Source organism: Pistacia vera, unplaced genomic scaffold (genome assembly GCF_008641045.1).
Source record: "Pistacia vera cultivar Batoury unplaced genomic scaffold, PisVer_v2 Contig507, whole genome shotgun sequence".
Classification (NCBI taxonomy): Eukaryota; Viridiplantae; Streptophyta; class Magnoliopsida; order Sapindales; family Anacardiaceae; genus Pistacia; species Pistacia vera.
Window position 1 is genome coordinate 1,602,911 of NW_022196343.1, and position 22,014 is coordinate 1,624,924.

A 22,014-nucleotide genomic window follows, 5' to 3' on the forward strand; every position below is an offset into this window, starting at 1 on the left:
CGAGCTGCCACTTCAGGGTTGTAAGAGAAAATTTGTGATAAAAGGTTGTTAGTATAGTATTATTCTTTTTTTTTTTTTTTTTTTTGTCTATTTAAAGGGTGGGTGATGTAATGATAAAAAAAAAACTATATTTTTTTGGTCTTTTAAAGAGTGATGTTAGATCTACAACTCAATCTCACAACCATCGACGTGAAAGCTTGTCATGGTCAGTTTGCAAAAAGGGTCCCGTTCGTCTATTTGTGAGTAACCACAACAAGTTTACACATCGAGGGTTATGAGAAAATGTTGTGAAAAAGAGTGTGGGATATAACATTATTGCTTTTTAAAAGGCATTGGTATGTTGTAAATACAATTTTCGACCGATTCTCTAATATTAAATAAAAAAGTTAAACTATGTCGTGCTTTTTTTGTTTAATATTGTGTTATATAAAAACAAAAAAACAAGAATTAATTCAAAGCCCTCTGGAAGCTAATAGTCTTCATATCAAGAGTTATTTAATTAATGTCTATTAGAGTTAAAGGAGTAAACCTAGTATTTCGACGATAGAATATGAATTAGAGGACTGAAAACCAAGGGGCAAATAATTATTCATGATGACCATGAGTAATTAAATTAAAATAGCAATATTAAAGTAAAAATTACAACTTGAATACTATTATTTTAATTTTATTAATTCCTATCTTTCTCTTTCTCTTTTCCCCAAAGAGTTGCATACAAACCCATAACTATCAATATTGCCCATAATTCTGAAATAATTGAAATTAAATTAATTAGTTAATTATGAAAAATGATAGAATGATCAATGTAATTATATTAATTCAAATATTAAAATTTAAACATACCTCCCAAGTGCAGGGCATCTCCTAAAATTAGAAGTCCCTAATGGCTGAAATTATTGCGTAAAGGGCTAAATGCTGTCATGAAAACTGGACCTCCCCTTTACCACCAATGTTGAACATAAAATGTTATTCCACATCATTATTCTCTCACACACCATGCGCGACAAAAAAAAAATAATAATAATAATAAAAAAAATCAAAAATCATATTATTATGAAATTAGGGCACATGTTAATGATGATTCTTTTCTTGGTTAATGTAAAAGAGAAAATAATTGAATGTGGATATATTAGTAAGACTAGACAAAATATTCCCACCCAAGGTTGAGCCAAATACAGCTAATACGTCGTGTTCATTTATTCCAAATACCACCCTTAAATTAACAAAATTTCTTTATTTTAACAGTAAAGGGGCAATTGGTTTTCTATTTTTTTTTTTTTTTTTCCCCTTTCACTTTCTTCTATCTCTGCCTCATCTCCATCTTCTTCTTTTTCCTCTACACCTCCTCCTCCCCAGGCCTCACCATCCAACCCACTACCCCCCCACCACCTTGACTCCCTTTCGCCGTCACCCTTCACCTCAAAGTCGCACAACGCCAACCTCTTTCCGGTACAGCCCCATCACAAAAATCTTAATCAAGCCCACCATTTAATCATCAAAAAGCCCTCTCCAAAAACCCCATGCCTCTGTCCCCGATTTCTCACCTTTCAACACGATTTAAGCCCCTCTCCCGAGGTTTCTATTTTTTTTTTTTTTTTTTTGCTTTTGTTTTTGTTTTTTTGTTTTTCTTATTGAAATGGGTATGTGATTTTTGGTGGTTGCTATGGGGTTGAATGGGTGATTTGGCTGACTATGGTGGTGGTTTAGACGCTGTGGTGGTTTTGGGATGGGGTGGTTGGTTTGGTGCAGTTGGACATTCTGTCTATCATAGAGAGTTGTTTCCTAGATTGGTGAAAGGTTCTTGGAATGGGAAAATAAGGCACATCGCAACCAGTGGGACACATACTGCTGCAATAACTGAATCAGGTTGTTCTTCTTAACTGGCCCTGTTTTTTGTGTGGAAATTCCTTTACATGTATATAGTAGTGGGTTTGCATTTTAGATATAGGTTGCTTAACCTGGACTAAATTTATATGAGTTTTGATTTGCGACCTTTGGAAACTGCCCTCTTGAACTCATAATGTGGAAAACATATCAATCTAGTACTGCAGAACAAATTGAATGGAACATATTTCAAATGTCTGTAGGTTTATTTATTCTTGCATTTATGGGTTTCTAGTTGTTCTTTATGAGAAGATGATTCATATTGCCTTCATATTTATTACGGAAAGAATAAAGAAAGAGGACTGTTAAATATCTTAATCTGTCTATTATTGATTATAGGGGAACTTTACACTTGGGTCGATATGAAGGAGATGGAAGATTGGGCCTTGGTCCTGGTCGAGGCCTTAAGGTCAAAGCATTACCTGTACCTGTGGCTGCTGTTTCTTGTGGTGTTTTTTTACCACAGTGCTGACATAGGAAGGGCAACTTTGGAATTGGGGAGGTAAAGATATCAACTCTTTTGTCTTATCTTCTCTCCTTATCTCTACCCAATTGCAATTTAGTTACTTTCATTTATTTGTTCGGAAAAGTTTTCAACTTTGATGAAATTCCATTTATCTTTGCTTGTGGAACATTGCAATGACATCATATTACACATTGTCATGTGTTCTGCTCAGCAAGTTCTAACTATGAGCTTGGAAGAGGTGATAAGGTTGGTGGTTGGAGACCCAAGCCAATTCCTAGCCTTGAAGTTGTTCGTATCATTCAGATAGCAAGTGGTGGCTATCACTCCCTTGCATTAACTGGTAAAATAATTGCTTTACGATTGCTGCGGCAACCTTATGAAATCCATTCCTCACTTGTCCAAATTCTAGGCTGTATAATATAATTGGTATTCATTTTTATGTATAATTTCAGATGAAGGCAAAGTTCTTTCTTGGGGATATGGTGGACATGGTCAGTTGGGTCATTCTTCAACAGAAAATCGAAAAGTACCTGTGGTGATTGAGGCTTTAGCTGATGAGCGTGTAGTCTACATCGCTTGTGAGGGCTCATCCTCAGCAGCCATAACAGGTAAGAAGAGTTAAATGGTCTTTGATATTTCCATCACCCTTTAATCCTACAATCTTCCTAAGTATCCGTAGTTATCTCATCTCATAATAGCACAGAAATGAGGTTTGAGGGTATCTTTTATTATTCAACTAAGTTGAAAGATATTTAAGTTTTATAAAATCAAATATTTAGATATCATTATAGAACAATAATTTTATATGCAAATCAAATAAATAAAACTCATGATTATATGTTTGATAATTTGCTATATATTCAGATAAAGGGAAGTTGTACATGTGGGGAAATGCCAAAGATTCTTAATTGGGAGTTCTTGGGTTGCCAGAGGTACAACCGTGTCCTATTGAAGTCAAGTTTCTAACGGAGGATGATGGATTGGAACCCCACAAGGTGTTATCTGTTGCAGTTGGTGCATCTCACGCCATGTGTTTGGTTTCAAGGTGAATTGGAAGGAAATCACATTAACAGCATTTTACAGATCATTTGAAAATGCTACAACCTAGGAAGGAAACTCTTGTAACATCAATACAAATTAATGATCATTTGAAACTCTTGTAAAACCTGGCGGTTGCAATGATCATTAATTTTGAAGAGAAGCTCAGGGATAGCCACTATACCTTCATTGCATCAAAGCAGAGATTGCATAGATGATAAAGTAGTATGTCATCAAAGAAAAATAGGAACAAGTGGAGAGTTAGGATACTCGGTGGATTGGGAAAATGATATTCCATAATTGGGGTTATGTCAAAGTTGGTTTTAGATCTGTTCACCCACACTAATGAAGGATGAAGTTATTTTCTTGTTAAATAGACTCCATGAAACTTGTAAAACTCACAATAAATAATTTTGAAAACAGATACATGGATGGAACTTAGGATAAAAACTGGTAGGGATTTCAAAATTAGCTATAACAAAAAACCATAGGCAAGGAACATAGCAGTGAAAATCAATTATGGTGACGAATACTGTTTAGATTTATTCAGTAGATTAAACGCTCTGAGACTTATATTTGGTTGTTCCAATATTTAGTGGATTAAAATGGGTATAACTACATCTCAATGAGTTCTGTTTACATGTCCTCTTTCTTAAAAGGAGACAGAGAGAGTGTGACTTGCTCTAGATATGAATTCACTAATTGATTGATTAGGAACAGGCGTGTGATTTTGGTATTTGGATCCTCTTATCACTGGGGCATAACTAGTGATTTTATTAGGAGTTTTGAGTTAAGTAATTTCACCCAGTACTTTCACCAAGTATGGGTCGGGTCCAAACCCAAACTTGGTGATGTGGGTCAAGCCCATTGGCCCATTTATAAAGTACATGACATATTCTATTTAACTTAAATTGATTTCGTTTTGTATTATAAAATATAAATTCTTTAAGTATTTTATAATGCGCTGCTTTGATAGAACTAGACCAATAAAAAATTAACATGTTCAAAGTAAAATTGGTACTATTCTATTGGATTAATAACAAATTGTCTAATCAAATGATTTGACTACATCAAACAACATTGGCTCCCTAGAATTCAAATGATTTATTCAATATAATTGGATAATTTGAACATTATTTAGTTGCCTTGCAGGAATCTCTAGGTATGAATTATTCTATGAAAAATTTCAGCCTTTATACAATTTGACTTGGTCAATAAGCTATAAACTATATTCATCATTTTCTTGTTAGAAAACTTAGTATAAAATCTAGGATATACAAAATTATTTAAATAATAATAATCAAAAGATTCTTCAATTTTATATTTTATCTAATTAATTAAATAGTCTTCTTTATCAATTATAAGATAATCTTAAAGTTGAATACTATTGATATATAAGGATTGTATCCATGTCGTGCATAAAAACTGATATGACACGAAACAAATAAAAAATTGATATAAAAAACCTCTTTATAGATGTGTAGCATACGAAATTGAATAATACGGTAATATAAGAGTAACGTACCGTAACATCACTTTATAGACAAAACTTTGTATATAAATTTTGTACATGTAGTACCATTACTGTAATTTTAGCCCTAATAATCTAGTATTTTTAAACTGTTTTAAAAAGAAACAACACCAGGCCGTGAAAGTTTTGGTTTCAATGTGAAAGAAAATGAAGAATTTTAAACTGTTCTAGCTGATCAGTTCCATCAGGATGGAGATATAGTTTTCATTAATCCCTAGTTTTGACATATCTCAAAACACCCTTAGAAAATTCATTAGTCCCTATAAGTTTGAAATATAACAAAAACCCCCTGAACCAATTACTTCTGCACAATCTTTCACCATCTCTAACAATTTCAATCACTAAATTTTCTTTCCACTAAAATTCAAATCCATCTACAAACAAACGAAAATAAACCAGAAAAGAAGCCCATCGCCTTCTTTCTTCTCTTCCTCTTCGTCTTCATTCACTCAAATTCAAACAATGCCGTCCTCTCCTTCTTCTTCCTCCTCGTCTTCGTCATACCAAAACAAACCAAAAATAATTAAAGTAAGAAAATTCCGAAGAGCGGAGTCCGGTTCGGTTCTCGGTAATCGGAACCGAGGAGTCCCGATTCCAACTTAGAACCGAACCTTCCTGTCAATCCGGAACCGGCGGTCGGGTCGCCGGTTTCGGGTTTATCCGTTACCCAGCTCAGCCTAAAACTCTGTAGAACTTTATTATAATAAGCTTTGGGGGTGTAGATTTATTTCATATTTTTATTTTTTATTAATCATTAATTGCAGCTTCTGACAGAAGAATCTCTCTCTGCTTTCATATACATGTGTAACAGATCACTACTTTATCAAAGGAGTGGTCTAGATCCCTTCCCCTCCCAGAAGAAAATGAAATCACAAATTTTCATTAACATTTTCCTCGGCCATCGCCAACAATGAAGAAAACAGAGCTGTGTTCATCCCTCTAGCAGGCGGCAGGCTACTTGGTTCCTGAAGTTGAGTTTGCAAAGCGATTGTAGAGCGAGATGATGGACGTTTCTCAGTGTGATGTCTTCTCACGGATTCTATTTATTAGAATGTTGTTACACATACGTTATATAATCACTTGCAGAATTTAATACTCCAATAAGGTTCATCAATCTTCCTCCTCCTGTAGACTTTTCTCTTCAAAGATGCTCATAGATCATAGAAAGTATATGGTTGAGTTCGTAGATTCTCATAAAACTTGTGTTAAGAAGCGACTGTCAAGCATGTTCGGTAGTTGAATGTCTTTATTGGATCTTTCACACTTAAAGAAACGGATCAGCATATGAGTTTACTTCTCAAGCTTATGATCAGTTATTTAACATTACTGATGATCCTTCTTTGTCTGATCAACAGTTTTCAGAAGCTTATTGGAAAACTTCTCTATCTTTGCCATGACTAGACCTAATTGAGTTACTCTGTCAATCTTTTAAGTCAGTTCACGCACAATCCCAAACACTATTAAAAGGGGCGGCGGCAACTTCTTTCCCTCAAAAAATATTAGCCGGTTAAAGAGCATATAAAGAAGAAAGAACGAGATATTGCTAGAAGAATGATTCAACTTGTTTTTCAGATTATCCTCCTCTCATGGAAGTGGCACAACCACCAACATTAACAATTGTACATCAAAATGTGGAAATTTCTCCATTCCATTTCCTTAATTTTGGAATTGGATACGAGTGTTCTGTTGGCGGCCACGGTTTCCATGCCATACAATCCGACTCTAGTAAGACCATTCATCTCCTTGGAAGAAAAACATTTGAAGTGTTGACATTTCTCTAGATGGCACAATGCGTGTAATTTCCCAGTATTCAATCCTTGTGTTTCTAAATAGAATATTTCAATTTGATGACCAGACCCCTTACCTTCTCCCCATATAGAAACAGATTCTACGGGGTAGGCGTGAGGAATTTTTCTTTGCTTTCTGATGACGATTCAGCTGTTGCTGAATGTTCTTCTACCTGTGAAGGAGAAAAAAATAGTTGCCAGGTAAGTAACTTCGGCTTTCAAGGGTTTTTTTTCATTCTGATGTTAGGTCCAAATGTCCCATTGCCTTTTGGCAGACCAAAACTGGTTCTAAACCAACTTAAAAATCTTCAAGGGTTACAAATCTTACACTTGTTCCTGTGGTACTTGATTGGGGTATACTCAAATTCTATTTCGATCAATATGCGAGGGATAAATCAAGGAGAGTTAACTTCTCGTTGGACATGTCTGCTTGTAGCTGCTTCAGCAGTCAGTACCCAAATGGTCGATGCAGTTGCTTGCCTGGTTAGAGGAAATCCATATCTTCTCCAAGGATATGACTGGTAAATTTCTATCTTCAAGCTTACAACATTCTTTAGAGTTAACTCTGATTCAATATATAAGAAATTTTCTCTTAGATTTCATCTGAATTTTTTAAAGTACGGCTACAAAAAGTCTACGACCGGTCGCTGTTTTTTATTTTTGCTGTGAAGTTAGCATATATGCATCAAGGGTGGAGCCACAAAATGTTTTCTGGGGGGCAAAAGTATGTTCATAAATAAAGGGGTAAAAAGGGTCGAAGAAGCCAAGGGGAATATTCTGAATTTGTAGGGATAAAATTGTTGGTTTCTTATATAAGACTCAAATATTTTGTTAGACCATGAATGTGCCTTGTGGATTAAAATAATAATGATTGAATGATATAACAATATCCAAATTAATACAGAATTGTATGAATCACATTTACAATAAAATCTTTTCATTTTTATTTTGCTAGACTTATATATATAATTTCACTTTTTTTTTTTTTTTTTTTTTTTTTTTCTTGACATATTCCCAGATATCGATGAATGTAAAGATATACAACCATTGCGGCCTGATGTTTGCGAAAATTCTAATGAGACTTACACGGCTACCCTTAAGGACATCGGAAAAATCAAAGACCGTACTCTTGTTAGGTTTTCCTAAATATTCAATAATATATATGTGAAAAATGCTATATGTACAAAGAGTCTTTTACAAAATGATGGGAGCTGCGACATTAGTTTCATATCGATTTTCTCTTTTTTTCCACAACTAGTGGCGTGAATCTGCCACAATCACTTATACAAAAGTAGTATTTCTCTTCTCTCGCTATATATATGTATAATATATATATATATATATATTTTTTTTTTTTTTTTCAGGAGCTATTTCTTACTTACATTCGGTAGCTTCTATACCAATTATCATTGAGACATCAAGTCTACGAATATACTCTTAGATGAAAAGTACAGAGCAAAGTAGCTAATTTCGAGACTTCAAAATTGATCGCAATCGATCAAACTCATGTCACCACAAAATTATTGAGGACTTTTGGATACTTGGACCCTGATACTTTCAATCAAGTCAATTCATTGACAAAATTGACATATATAGTTTTGGAGTAGTCCTTGTTGAGCTTTTAACAGGTCAAAAACGATATCTTGACAAGATCAAAAGAAGGTAGAAGTTTGTCAACATATTTCCTTCACTTTTTAGAGGAGAAACATTGTGTTGATATTCTCGATGCTCAAGTAGTAAAGCAGGGAAAGAGAGAAGAGATCATGGCTGTTGCTACATACGAAAAAGGCGTTTAAGCATAAGTGGGAAAAACAGACCCTCAATGAAAGAAGTTGCCATGGAGTTAGAGGCAATCCGCTTCAAGAAAAGATAGTGGATCAACAACATTATCACATGAGAACCGTAGTAATTGAGCCTTGGGATGCTGTTCCTGCTTCAACAAGTTCTACATTTTACAATACGCATCATCTCCAGACATCCTACCACTGCTAAGTAAGAATCATCATGAATATATGCATGTTCAAACACTGTTTTGGAATCTCAATGTAAGATCCAAACTTCTAAATTTTTTTGAACCGCATGTAAAATGAAATCGGTATATACATGCTTTATGCTGAAAATCTTAATCAGTTGATTTACTTTAATGGAAAACGATGCAAACAGAATCTTAACATACATGTAGCTTTGACCAAATTATGGTGGTACAACGACGCCAGATGGCAAGTTTCGATGCAATACCCCGACACCATAAATCTGCGTCAAAAGAGTGGTACCATACCTGCAGCTTTGACCAAATCATGGTGGTACAACGACGCCAGATTGCTTTAGAATACAGAATCCAGGAGTTTCGACGCAAATACCCCAACACCATAAATCTGCATCATTTCACTTCAATGGAAAACAATGCTAACAGAGTCTGACATACCTGAACAAATCATGGTGGTACAACGACGCTAGACCTCTTCAGAATACAGAATCCAGGAGTTTCGACGCAAATACCCCAACACCATAAATTCGCGTCGATTCACTTTAATGGAAAACAATGCTCACAGAGTCATAATTAAATACCTGCAGCTTTGACCAAATCATGGTGGTGCAAACGATGCCAGATCGAGTCGGAATAGAATCCAAGAGTTTCAACACAAATCGTGCGTCATTCTAAGGTGTTGAAACATCTATATGGCTAGCCGTTGAGCGAAGTAAACCTCGCATGTAAATTCTTGCATTCAAAGACCTGAAGATCTGTCAGAGTATGAGCGGGGTGTAGGGGCAACGCCCTTGGCCCGCAGGCGGTTTGTGCCTTTTCCATAAAGAACCGTTGAAAAATTTCTTTAAATTATTATTCTTATTGGGTTTAGGCTTAGAATAAAAGTCTCTTATAATAGGTTTTTAGTCTTTTAAACCTAATATATAAACTTTTTTTCTCTGGTAATGAATGATAACAAATAAGAGGGCAAATTACTTTCATTGTAAACGAGTGAGGTGAAATAATATTGCAATAATATAACTTAGTTGGATAACCTGTTAATTGGGTGAATTGAGGCAAAATCGTGCGTATTTCTTTTTTCTCTTTTTGTTTTTTTGTTTATGGTTTGTATGTCTACTGTTATTTTCGTTTTCATATATCTCTATGGCTGCGCCACTCTGCCTTTGCGCCATCCGTTTTTGTGTCGCTGTACACATCTATTCAAATACCAAATAACCTCTATTAAATAAGGTGGATTAGGAAAAGAAATACTTGGACTCTCACTCTAACTCTAAACAATACAACTTAGACTCCTACTTCAACCTGTAAACATTTAGGATTATATATTTATGAGTTAATGGGAGCAATATATTAAATTTTTTAATTATTCTCTAACTTTGCTTTCTTCTAACTCACATTCTGTGAAACCCCGTTTTTAATCCTAATACATATTACATATTTTGTGTGATTTTATTTTTATGGAAGGGGATTTCTGTTAGTTTTTAAAAGTTTTATTGGGAATGAAATTGCAAGAAAAGAAGCTAGCTGTGGTTTGCATGTTACAAGGGGCAAAATCTGGAGGTTTATTTGAAAGAAAAGCTGATGTGGTAGGGGTTTAGCGGGATTACCTGTAATCTAGGGTAGAAGCATAATTTAGAAAGACTAAAAATATAAAAAATGAAGAGAAGAAGACGTGAGCGAGGAAGAAAACGATGGCAGAGCAGAAAAAAAAAAAAAAAAAAAAAAAACGAGAGGAGAAGAGAAGAAAAGAGAGAAGGAAAAGAAAGGAGAGTAAGGAGAAGAAGAGCGCGAGAGAGGTAGAGTAAGAGTGGAGACCGAGAGGTAAAGTGAGAGTGAAGTACAGCAAAAATAGGGAGGGAATTTGAAGCAGATCACTCCAAAATCTGGGTTCGGAAAGTGCATGCATGGGGTTAGGAAGCAATTTCTTTAAGTGTTTCTTCTTTGCTTTAAGAATGAGTGTTGATCTTGAGTTTTTGGGTGTAGGTACGGAAGAGAGAGTGTTTGACTGTCCATTGGAGTTTCGGCTGAGCTGAATTTGTGAGTAGATCAAATGAAAGTTTTCTTAAAAAAATTCAGATTTATGTTTGCATGTAAATTAGTTGGCCATTTTTGCTTTTTGATGAGTTTTGAGCTGAATTTGAAGCTTGCTGAACTTGGCATGCATGTGTGCATTTATGCATATACTAAGTTTGCGAATAGAAAAGAAATTATGGGAAGTTGTATGTTTTATATGGTGACTGACTATTGTGGTTAACTGAAATTGGAGATTAATGCAACAATTTTATACGGGTAAGCATAATGTTGATCCTAAAGAACCAAGAGTTATAAAGGTATGTTTTTGGTTATAAAAAGTTATGCTGTGAAATTCTGACAGTCCGAACTTCCGAAAATTTTATATATGTTTCGGGTTTGCAAATGAAGCTAAATTTCAGATATTTTGTTTTAGACTTATTAGAGATTGGTTGAAAATTGATTTCACCCCAAAATTCGAAGTATTGGATTTTTTAATGAATTTTGAATTCTGCTATGAAATTCTGGAATTTCATGTTTTCTGTAGAGCATGCATTTTTCAGAACTGAAATAATGCACTTATACTTATCCAAATTGGTGATTTTAAATTCTGGTGAATCCTATATGTGCCTAGTTTATTCTGGAGAGTTTCATGAGGTTTAGATTAAGGGCTGAATTGTTATGAATTTTACAAGTCAGTAAACCTCAATTCTGGAAACAGTTGGCAGATTTAAATGAGTTGAAAGAAAATTGTGTTTTAAATAGTTATTGACTCTGAAATGACTTGAAATATTACTGGATCAACATATTTTTGTCTTGAATGCCCATTGAAATTACAGCTTGATTTGGTGAGTGGATAACCAAATCTTCCAAATCCTAAATCCATGCTTGCATGTAACTTGTGATTTAATTTAATGTTTTGATGAAGTTTGGTAATAGAATTATATGTGTTCATGCTATATGAATAAAATGTTGCTGTAAGAGTAGAGAATTGGTTGAATTGTATACGGGTTGAGGTTCGTGATGTTGGTAAATGGTTTCTTGGTAAAAAGAAAAGAGAAGGGGTGCATTCGTCAGTTTTGAAAGTAAGTTTAAAACTTGCATTCTACCCCCATTTTGCATGGAATTTCATACGTTTTGGCATGATTGCTTTTATATGAATGTGGTTAGTGTCGGACATATGCTATGGTAATGTGATGTTGAAAGTAATTTTTAATCTGGGTTAACTGTCAGTTTTAAAACATGTTTGGAAATTTTCAGTTTCCCCCTGGATGTGATTTTTGAATATTTTTGTCATATATGCAGGTTTATAAGCACATATGTGTATGTTCTTGATTATATATGTTACTTGAGATTATGCATGAGATTGTTGAAATATGTCTTGACTTACATGACTTGAGATTATGCATGAGATTGTTATGGTGCTAAAACCACCCTACAAAGTACCCATCCCCCAGAGATACAGATTTTTGGCTCTGCCCGAGCGATGCAGGATCCCGCCGGGTATGACAGTTTCAGATTTTGGCTCTGGCATGCGTATGACAGATTTTATTGGCTCTGCCTGGCGTTGAGTGGTCCGCCAGGTATGACGATTTTATGGCTCTGCCTGGGCGTTGAGTGGTCCGCCAGGTATGACAGATTTTATTGGCTCTTGGGCGTTGAGTGGTCCGCCAGGTATGACAGATTTTATTGGCTGCCTGGGGCGTTGAGTGGTCCGCCAGGTATGACAGATTTTATTGGCTCTGCCTGGGCGTTGAGTGGTCCGCCAGGTATGAAGATTTTATTGGCTCTGCCTGGGCGTTGAGTGGTCCGCCAGGTATGACAGATTTTATTGGCTCTGTGGGCGTTGAGTGGTCCGCCAGGTATGAGATTTTATTGGCTCTGCCTGGGCGTTGAGTGGTCCGCCAGGTATGACAGATTATTGGCTCTGCCTGGGCGTTGAGTGATCCGAGGTATGACAGTTTATGGCTCGCTTGGGTTGAGTGGTCCGCCAGGTATGACAGTTTCAGTAGCTCTGCCCGCGCGATGATAGATCTTGCCGGGTATGACAGGTACATCCCTTGCTTTGCTTGCGTGCGGGAAGCCCACCAGGTAAGACAGTTTCCCCGAGGGTACTAATTGCGGTGTGAGTTTTCTGTTATTAACATCATAATCAGTTTTAGAAGTTCAAAATCACATTAAATTTTTAGTATTGCTACGAGCGATAGCCTCAAAATGAGTTTTAAGAAGTTAAGAGAGCCTTCAATATTAGCCACAGTTTAAAAATAAGATACGCTTATAGTTTTCAGTATCAGTGAAAGCTACCGTATCCAGTTTAAATTTCAGTTATCAGCATAAAGTTTACAGTATTCCAAAATCAGTTATCAGTGCATAGCTTCAGAAAAATCAGTCTTCAATTAAATCATCACAATAGTTATAAATTTTTACCAGATTTTGTTTGAGAGTCATGAGGTGTTCATTGAATGATGGTTTGGATGTGTTAGCATGACTAGTAGAGTTATATTTTCATATCATATGCATATTGAGCGATGACATAGATGGTTGCAGCATGACTTATAGGAAATATTGTTCCCAGAAGCATAAGCCCTTACAGTTATGTTTAAGTTTCCAGAAAAAGAATTTAAGCATTCAATGATGAGCTATGATTCAGAATTTGTTTTCAGCTTAAATGATGAGATACAGTACTTAGAACAATTTTAGAAAACGATTATACATGCATACATGAATGATATTAGTTACTTCCATAACACGTTCACACGAATCATGTGTTTTCAGGATTTCATAAGAACTATTGCATGCCAGACTATTGTGAAGAATGTTTTGCAAACTCCTCCCAATCCCCACTCATGAGTATTTCAGCTCACCCCTTTTTAGACCCTTTTCCCCAGGTTCACAGGAAGAGTCGTGCTGAGGAGTGATTCCTTTCGAGGTTGGGCCCTTACGTCATCAACTCCTCATGTGTGTAAATATCATGCTGTTACGCTACCGAATTATGTTATCCTTATGTTTATCCTGTGTTGATTAAAAGATATGAATATCTGATCATCCGTTTTGGATTTTATGAACGTACAAGTTAGCTTTCAGATTTTCAAATGTATACATATATATTATCTTATGTGTTTATGCTTTCAAAACGAATCCAAGCGAATGTTTTTATGAAAACGTATTTAGAATACAGGTTTTTAGATTCCCACACGGCACGTCTCGGCCGCCGAGTCTCATAGGTGCGCCCGGAGCTTATGGGGTAAGGAGGGTTGAGGCGGGTCGTGTCACATTCTCTCTCCCTCCATTTTACTCTTCTCTCTGCGAAATGTGAATCATGCCATGCCACTGAAATCAAATGAGATACTTTAAGACTACATAATTAATCTTACTTACTTTCCTAAGACATATGGGACACCCTTTTGAGAGCTAGTAGGAACATCTCCTTGTAGCCCGGTTATAATCTCAATCATTGCTTGAACAATCTTAGGATCCTCGCTGTAGATTTTGTAGCATCGGCCCCATCTTGGATCCCTGCAAACCTGTTTATATAGACATAAGATTTATCAGGAGTCCACAATTAATCTGAAGAATGAAATGCTGACATCCATTAGCTGTAGGATTTGATAATGTATACCACAATGCCACGTGCAAAAGCATATGGAATTCCCGCATCTCTAACTTCAAGTGCAGTTGCCGCTCCAATCTTTTTAACAATGATTGATGAGAAAGAAAATCTCATCACCAATGATTCATTAAATTTACTTGGAATATTTGGAATATTTCAATTTATTTTATAATTTAATTTAGTGCATTTTTTTCCGTAAGTATCATAAACAACAATTAACTCTCTACTGTGAGTATCCCATTAGAGTTTAAATATTTAATTTAACGGATTAAGCATACATTATTATTTTGATGAAGTAAACATGAGACAACACTTGAACATGTTTCTTTATAAATTAAAACAACATTAACATATGGATAACATATTCCATTACTGATGACTCATCATAATATCATTCTTATGTATCTAAGTGAAATTATTATAGTAACCATAAATAAATTGTAATTTTTTTTATTAATCATTAATTGCAGCTTCTGAACAAAAGAATCTCTTTCTGGAACATGATTGATTGATTTCATAGACATGTGCAACAGATCACTTCCTTATCAAAGGAGTGGTCTAGATCCCTTATTAACTCCCCAGAAGAAAAGAAATCACAAATTTTTATTACATTTTCCTCTGCCATCGCCAACAATGAATAAAGCTGAGCTTGTGTTCATCCCTCTAGCAGGCGCAGGCCACTTTGGTTCCTGAAGTAGAGTTTGCAAAGCGATTGTTAGAGCGAGATGATGGGCGTTTCTCAGTGGCTGTCCTTCTCATGGATTCTATTTTTACTAGAAATGTTGTTACGCATACGTTATATAAATCACTTGCAGAATCTAATACTCCAATAAGGTTCATCAATCTTTCTCCTCCCATAGACTTTTCTCCTTCAAAAGATGCTCATAAATATGTAGAAAAGCATATGGTTGAGTTCATAGATTCTCATAAAACTTGTGTTAAAGAAGCGATTGTCAAGCATGTGATTTCCAGTTCTAATTCAGCTACACTTGCTGGGTTGGTAGTTGATATGTCTTATACATCAATGATCGATGTGGTAAATGAACTTGGTGTTCCTTCTTATTTGTTCTTCCCTTCTACTGCAGCTTTTCTTGGTCTTATGCTGTACCTTCCAACTCGACATGATGAAGTTGGAAGAGGATTTGAAGAGTTTGATGGTGAGTTGATGATCCCTAGTTATGTTAATCCAGTTCCAAGCAGTGGTCTGCCAGAAGTTTTGTTAAACATTCCAGGAGCTGGAATCTCATGCGGTTAAGTCTCTGTTGAATGATTTTGATCATATGCCACCAACTTACACGGTCGGACCAGTTATTGATGTAAAGGGACGTCAGAGTGATGAGACAGAAAAAGCTGATGAGATAATGAAATGGCTTGATGATCAGCCTGATTCATCAGTTGTTTTCTTGTGCTTTGAAAGGCGGGGGAGCTTTAGTGAAGAACAAGTCAAAGAAATTGGATTTGGATTGGAGCGAAGTGGGGTAAGGTTCTTGTGGTCTTTACGGAAGCCACCACCAAATGGCAAATTTGAAGGGCCTAGTGATTACAAGAGTGATAATCTCTGGGAAATCTTGCCAAATGGGTTCTTGGAAAGAACAAAGGAAAAGGGTTTGGTGTGTGGATGGGCACCACAAAAGGAGGTGTTGGCTCATAAATCAGTGGAAGGATTCGTGTCACATTGTGGGTGGAATTCAATCTTGGAGAGCTTGTGGTTTGGTATTCCAATTGTGACATGGCCTATCTATGCTGAGCAGCAGCTTAATGCTTTCCAAATGGTGAAAGATTTGGGATTGGCCATGGAGTTGAGAGTAGATTACAGGATCACTAATGGGGAAGTTGCATTGGGAGATGAAATAACAAGAGCTATAAAACGTGTGATGGAGAGTGATGATGAAGTGAGGAAGAAGGTGAAAGTGATGAGTGAAAAGAGCAGATTAGCAGTGATGGAAGGAGGATCTTCATTTGCTGCATTTGGACGCTTTATTGATGATGTATTAAGAAATATGTCATGAATGAAGCACAATCTTAATCATCTTTTCGTATTGCAAGAGAAAATTATGCAATGTAATTGATTGTTGTTTTAAGTGCGTTAACTATGAGCTATTCCTTATACCACATTAACTATACATAGGGGTGTCAACCGAGTCGAGCCACTCACGAGTCGGGTCGGCTCGGCTCATTAAATATTTGAACTCGGCTTGAGTTTAATCGAACCGAGCCGACTCGAGTAAGACTCAAATTAGGTGCCAAGCCGAGTTCGAGTCTACCCGACTCGGCTCAATTCAGCTTGCGAGTCAATAGTGGCTCGTTTAGGGTTTTTCTGCGAAAAATACAAGTTTTAGGTCTATTTTGAAATTTTACATGCAAAAGGTTAAAAAAAATTACAAATTAACCCTTAACCCAAATCGCATAAACGATTTCCCCAGAATCATAAACCCTATTTTCACATTACTAATCATCAAGAAATCCCAATTTCCCCAAAAACAATTCCCCTAAAATCACACCCAGCCAACCATAAACACAAGAACTACCCAATCATCGATAACCGCAAACACAAAAACCCTTTTTTTGTCTTGGATTGTATAATTTGTTGTGTAATACATTGTTTATGTTGATTTGGATGTGATTTACGTTGATTTGGATGCAAATTTACCAAAAATTGGATCTGATTTATGTAAAACAAGATCTACAGGTTATATAAAAAAAAGGACAAACAAGCCGTAATCAAGCTATAATTGAGTCAATTCAAGCTCACATTAATCGAGTCATAATCAAGCTTTTCGAGTCGAGTCAAACGAGCTCGAGCCGACTCGATTATATACGAGTCGAGTCATGAGTTGAATTTTCCTGACTCGTGACTCAACTCGAACTCGTCTAATGCTTAACCAAGTCAGGCTCGTTTAGGGTGATACTCGGCTCGTTTACACCCCTAGCTATATACAATATGTACATGCATTAAGTTCAATGTTTTGGAAAAAGAAAATAAAAAATGCCTCAATAAATTAATAATTGATTAATTTATACGATTAAATAATATATCGAATAATTATATTAAAAATTTTAATATTAGTAAGGTTAGATATGATTTTATTTCTTGGGGTGGTGATTGAGCAAATATTAAGCAAGGGGCATAAAGAATATTCACCATTACTTACAATGAAATGACTACTCTAGTCTGAATTGACTTTGTTTGTTGTCAAATAGGAAAAAAAAATAAGTTTTTCCTTTTTTTTATAATTAAATTATTTAAAGAAATGATCAACAATGCTTCATATATTGGTTTACAGAAAGATTAATGTAATTTACCTTTAATTTTATGCATGCTTAATTTACTATAAATAATTGGTATGATTACTTATCATTTTTCAACTTCATTGTTATACATTATCTATAAATTTTGTATCTTTTCTTATAAATGATCTTGATTGTTAGTTTAAACCAAATGATCCTTAAGAATATCCAGAGAGCATAAATATATAAATTGTTATTAGGGTGAACTTAATATTTTCTTTTTCAGCAAGTTTAACAATAACAAAAAAATTATTAATTCATCGCTAGATTAGGAGGTTCAATTCTTACTAAAGATGTATTAATTTTCATATAACCTCCGATTGTTCTTGTTCTCATAGTTAGTCTAAAGAGAATGGAAACTGGGTGATAGATGAGTCATCTCACTTGCTAAAGGAAAGAAAAAGAGCTCGTATTGTGCAACACCGTGTTAATTAATTCATGGGATTTAAACTTGTGGCAAACATGGTGGGTCAGTAATTCCACTTGCAATTGAAAAAATAAATTTAATAACAAAAAATTTAGACTTTGCAAGATCACTTTAAATTATTTCAATCAATTAGTTAGCTTTTCTAACAAAAGAAAAACATAAAAAAATAAAAAGAAGATTAAAGATCAACATAAAATCAACTAGTCATGATTGAATTTACTACAACGTGTTTAATGCACGATGAATTTTGAGAAAGTATCTTCAATCCACCCAAAATAATTGAGTTTTCATTTTTCATTTTAAAAAAAAAGAGAGATTTACTTTCTTAACTTATGGCATTAAAAAATGATTCGTACCTATGTAATCATTTTATTAATTCTAATTTCTATAATGTCAAACTAAGTTGTCCACAAAATTTTATATTTTGAAGGATATGAATCTAACTAGGGATTATTCTCAAAAGGGAAAATACTTCATGCCAAGTATTAATTGGTAAATAGGATCAAAGGACGACATAAATTTATTGGGTTGCGGTGTAGATCAAGTATTAATTGTAGGGGTGAGCACGGGTAACGAGTAGAACTGGAACCAGAACCTACCCGAAACTGGCACTGTGCGGGTAGGTTCTGGTTCCATTTTATTGGAACCGACACTTTGCGGTTCCGGTTCTTATGTGTGGAGGAACTGGAACCGGAATCGAAACCTGGAAAAAGAACCTGAAACGGGTATCCGGTATGGAACTTGCTTGGAACCTGTAACGAGTACCCGATTTGAAACCTGTTTGAAACCGATTTTTGGAACCTGTTTTGAAACCTGGACTCCAATGAAATATTTGTAAATAATGGGGGTTTTCATTATATAAAAAATTTAAAATAGAAAAAGTTAAAATTTTAGAATAACCTAATTAAATAAATATACAATGAAACTTATTACATATAAACTACACCATATTAAAAACTTTAATATATTATAATATATTAATATTAAAGTTTTGATTAATTAAGTGTATAATTGGAATTAGGATCCAATTAAAAGTGTTTTAATGTTATTAAAAGAATCATTTTTTAATAAAATAATATATTTGATTGAATAATAATATATTTAGTTATTTACTTCAATTATCAAGTTCTAAGTGTATCTATATTAAATTAGTAATTAATTAATTATCTATGATAAATTGATAAACATTAATAAATTTAATTACTAATTAAAATCATACTTAATCAATTATAACATTACATTATAGTTAAATGATTACTTAATTAATTATAATGTTATAACGTTACTTAATTGATTTATAGTATAATTAATTATAGCATTACATTAATTGATTACTACTTAATTAATTGACTTATAACATTTGGTATATTACTTAATTAAATAATTAGAAATTTAATTAATTATAGTATTACATTATAGATTTATAGTATAATTACTTAATTACTTAATTAATTATAACATTTCATTACAAACATCAGTACAATACTTAATTAAATGATTAAAAATTTAATTAATTATAATATTACATTAAAGATTTATAATATGATTATCCAATTCACTATAACATTACATTATAGTATGATCACATAATTAATTATAACATTACATAATTAAATTATTACTTAATTGATTATGATATCATATTATAAATACTAGTAATTACTAATTTACTACATAAACATTTGCACAATACTTAATTAAATTATTAGATATTTAATTAATTATAACATTACATTATAAATTTACAGTACGATTACTTAATTAACTATAACATTCTATTATAAACAAATTAATTATAATATTATATTAAAGATTTATAGTATGATTACTTAATTTATTGTAATATTTCATTATAGTATGATTATATAATTAATTATAATATTATATAATTAGATGATTATTTAATTGATTATGATATAATATTATAAACATTAATTATAACATTACATTATAAACAAATGATTAGAAATTTAATTAATTAAGTATTACATTATAGTTAAATAATTACTTAATTAAATTATAACATTATTACATTACATTATATTATGATCACTTAATTAATTATAGCATTACATAGTTAAATGATTACTTAATTAATAATAAATTTATAACATTACATTATAAACATTAGTAATTTACTACATTATTACATTACTTAATTAAATATTAATATTTAAGTTAATTTTTTTATAATATTATACATTAAGATTTATAATATGATTACTTAATTCACTATAACATTACATTATAGTATATCACATAATTATTATAACATTGCATAATTAAATAATTATTTAATTGATTATGACATTATATTATAAACATTAGTAATTACTAATTTACTACTACATTAGCACAATACTTAATTAAATTATTGAAATTTATATTATAACATTACATTATAAATTTATAGTACGATTACAATAATGTAACTTAACATTATAATATGATTACTTATAATTATAACATTACATGATTATTTAATTAATTATGACATTATATTAACATTAATTATAACATTACATAATAAACAATGATTACTTAATTAAATGATTAGAAATTTAATTATTAACATTATATTATAGTTAATAATTACTTAATTAAATTATTACATTATTACATTATATTATATTATGATCACTTATTAATTATAGCATTACACAGTTATAAATTTATATCATTACATTATAACATTAGTAATTTACTACATTATTACATTACTTAATTAAATGATTAAATTAATTAATTATACATTACATTATGAGTTATAGTATAATTACTTAAGCAATTATAACGTTCCATTATAGATTTATAGTATGACTACTTAATCAATTATAACATTCCATTATAAACATTAGTATATTAGTTAAAATGATTAGAAATTTAATTTATTACATATTAAATTATAAATTTATAGTATGATTACTTAATTCATTATATCATTATATTATAGTATGATCATTAATTAATTATAACATTATATAATTAAATATTATTAATTGATTATGACATATATTATAAACATTAGTAATTACTACTAAACATTAGCACAATACTTATTAAATGATTAGAAATTTAATTAATTATAACATATTAACATTACATTAAAATTTATGTATGATTACTTAATTAATTGTAACATTAGATTATAAACAAATGATTATTTATTAAATTATTACGTAATTAATTATACCTTATTTATTACATTATATTGTGATCACCTAATTAATTATAACATTATACAGTTAAATGATTACTTAATTAGTTATAATTTATAACATTATATTATAAACATTATTAATTTACTACATTAGTCATTAGTAAATTACTTAATTAAATGGTTAAAAAATCTAATTAATTGTAATATTACATTAAATTTATAGTATGATTACTTAATTAATTATAACATTACATTATAACACATTAGTACATATTTAATTTAATAATTAGAAATTTATTTAATTATAATATATATTATACATGTATATTTTGATTACTTAATTAATTATAATATTACATTATAATTAAATAATTACTTATTAATTACATATTATTATATTACATTATAAATATTAAATTTTAACATTAAATTAACATTTACAGATGATAATTGTTTGTGCCTTGATTTTGATTGAGAAATTTTATGTGAATTGTGATGAATTGATTGATTAAGTGTTGCCTAGAGATTAGAGGATTTATGAGTTATATTGGACCCAAATGAGATAATCAAAATTTGTTAGGGGTGTATTTGTAAACTTTTAAGGTATTTTTGTCATTTTTTAAACTAACAGGAGGATAATTGATTTTTTACAGATACTCGGAAGGAACTGGAACCTGTATTTTAGATTCTGGTTCCTTGAATTTAAGAACCTGCACTGTGCTGTTTCGGTTTCGGTTTCTTTTTTTGGGAACCCGTGCTGTACGGTTTCGGTTTCGTTCCCCCGAAAAATATAGGGTACCCAGAACCGCTCATCCCAAATTAATTG

General features: G+C 32.5%; 2 pseudogenes; both read left to right on the plus strand.

Annotated features, from left to right (window-relative positions):
• The window catches only part of LOC116105943, a 71,361-nt pseudogene extending 67,695 nt beyond the window's left edge, over nt 1–3,666 (plus strand).
• An 11,551-nt stretch (nt 3,667–15,217) lies between these two features.
• Nucleotides 15,218–16,322, plus strand: LOC116105944 (annotated as a pseudogene).
• The last annotated feature ends 5,692 nt before the right edge of the window (nt 16,323–22,014 follow it).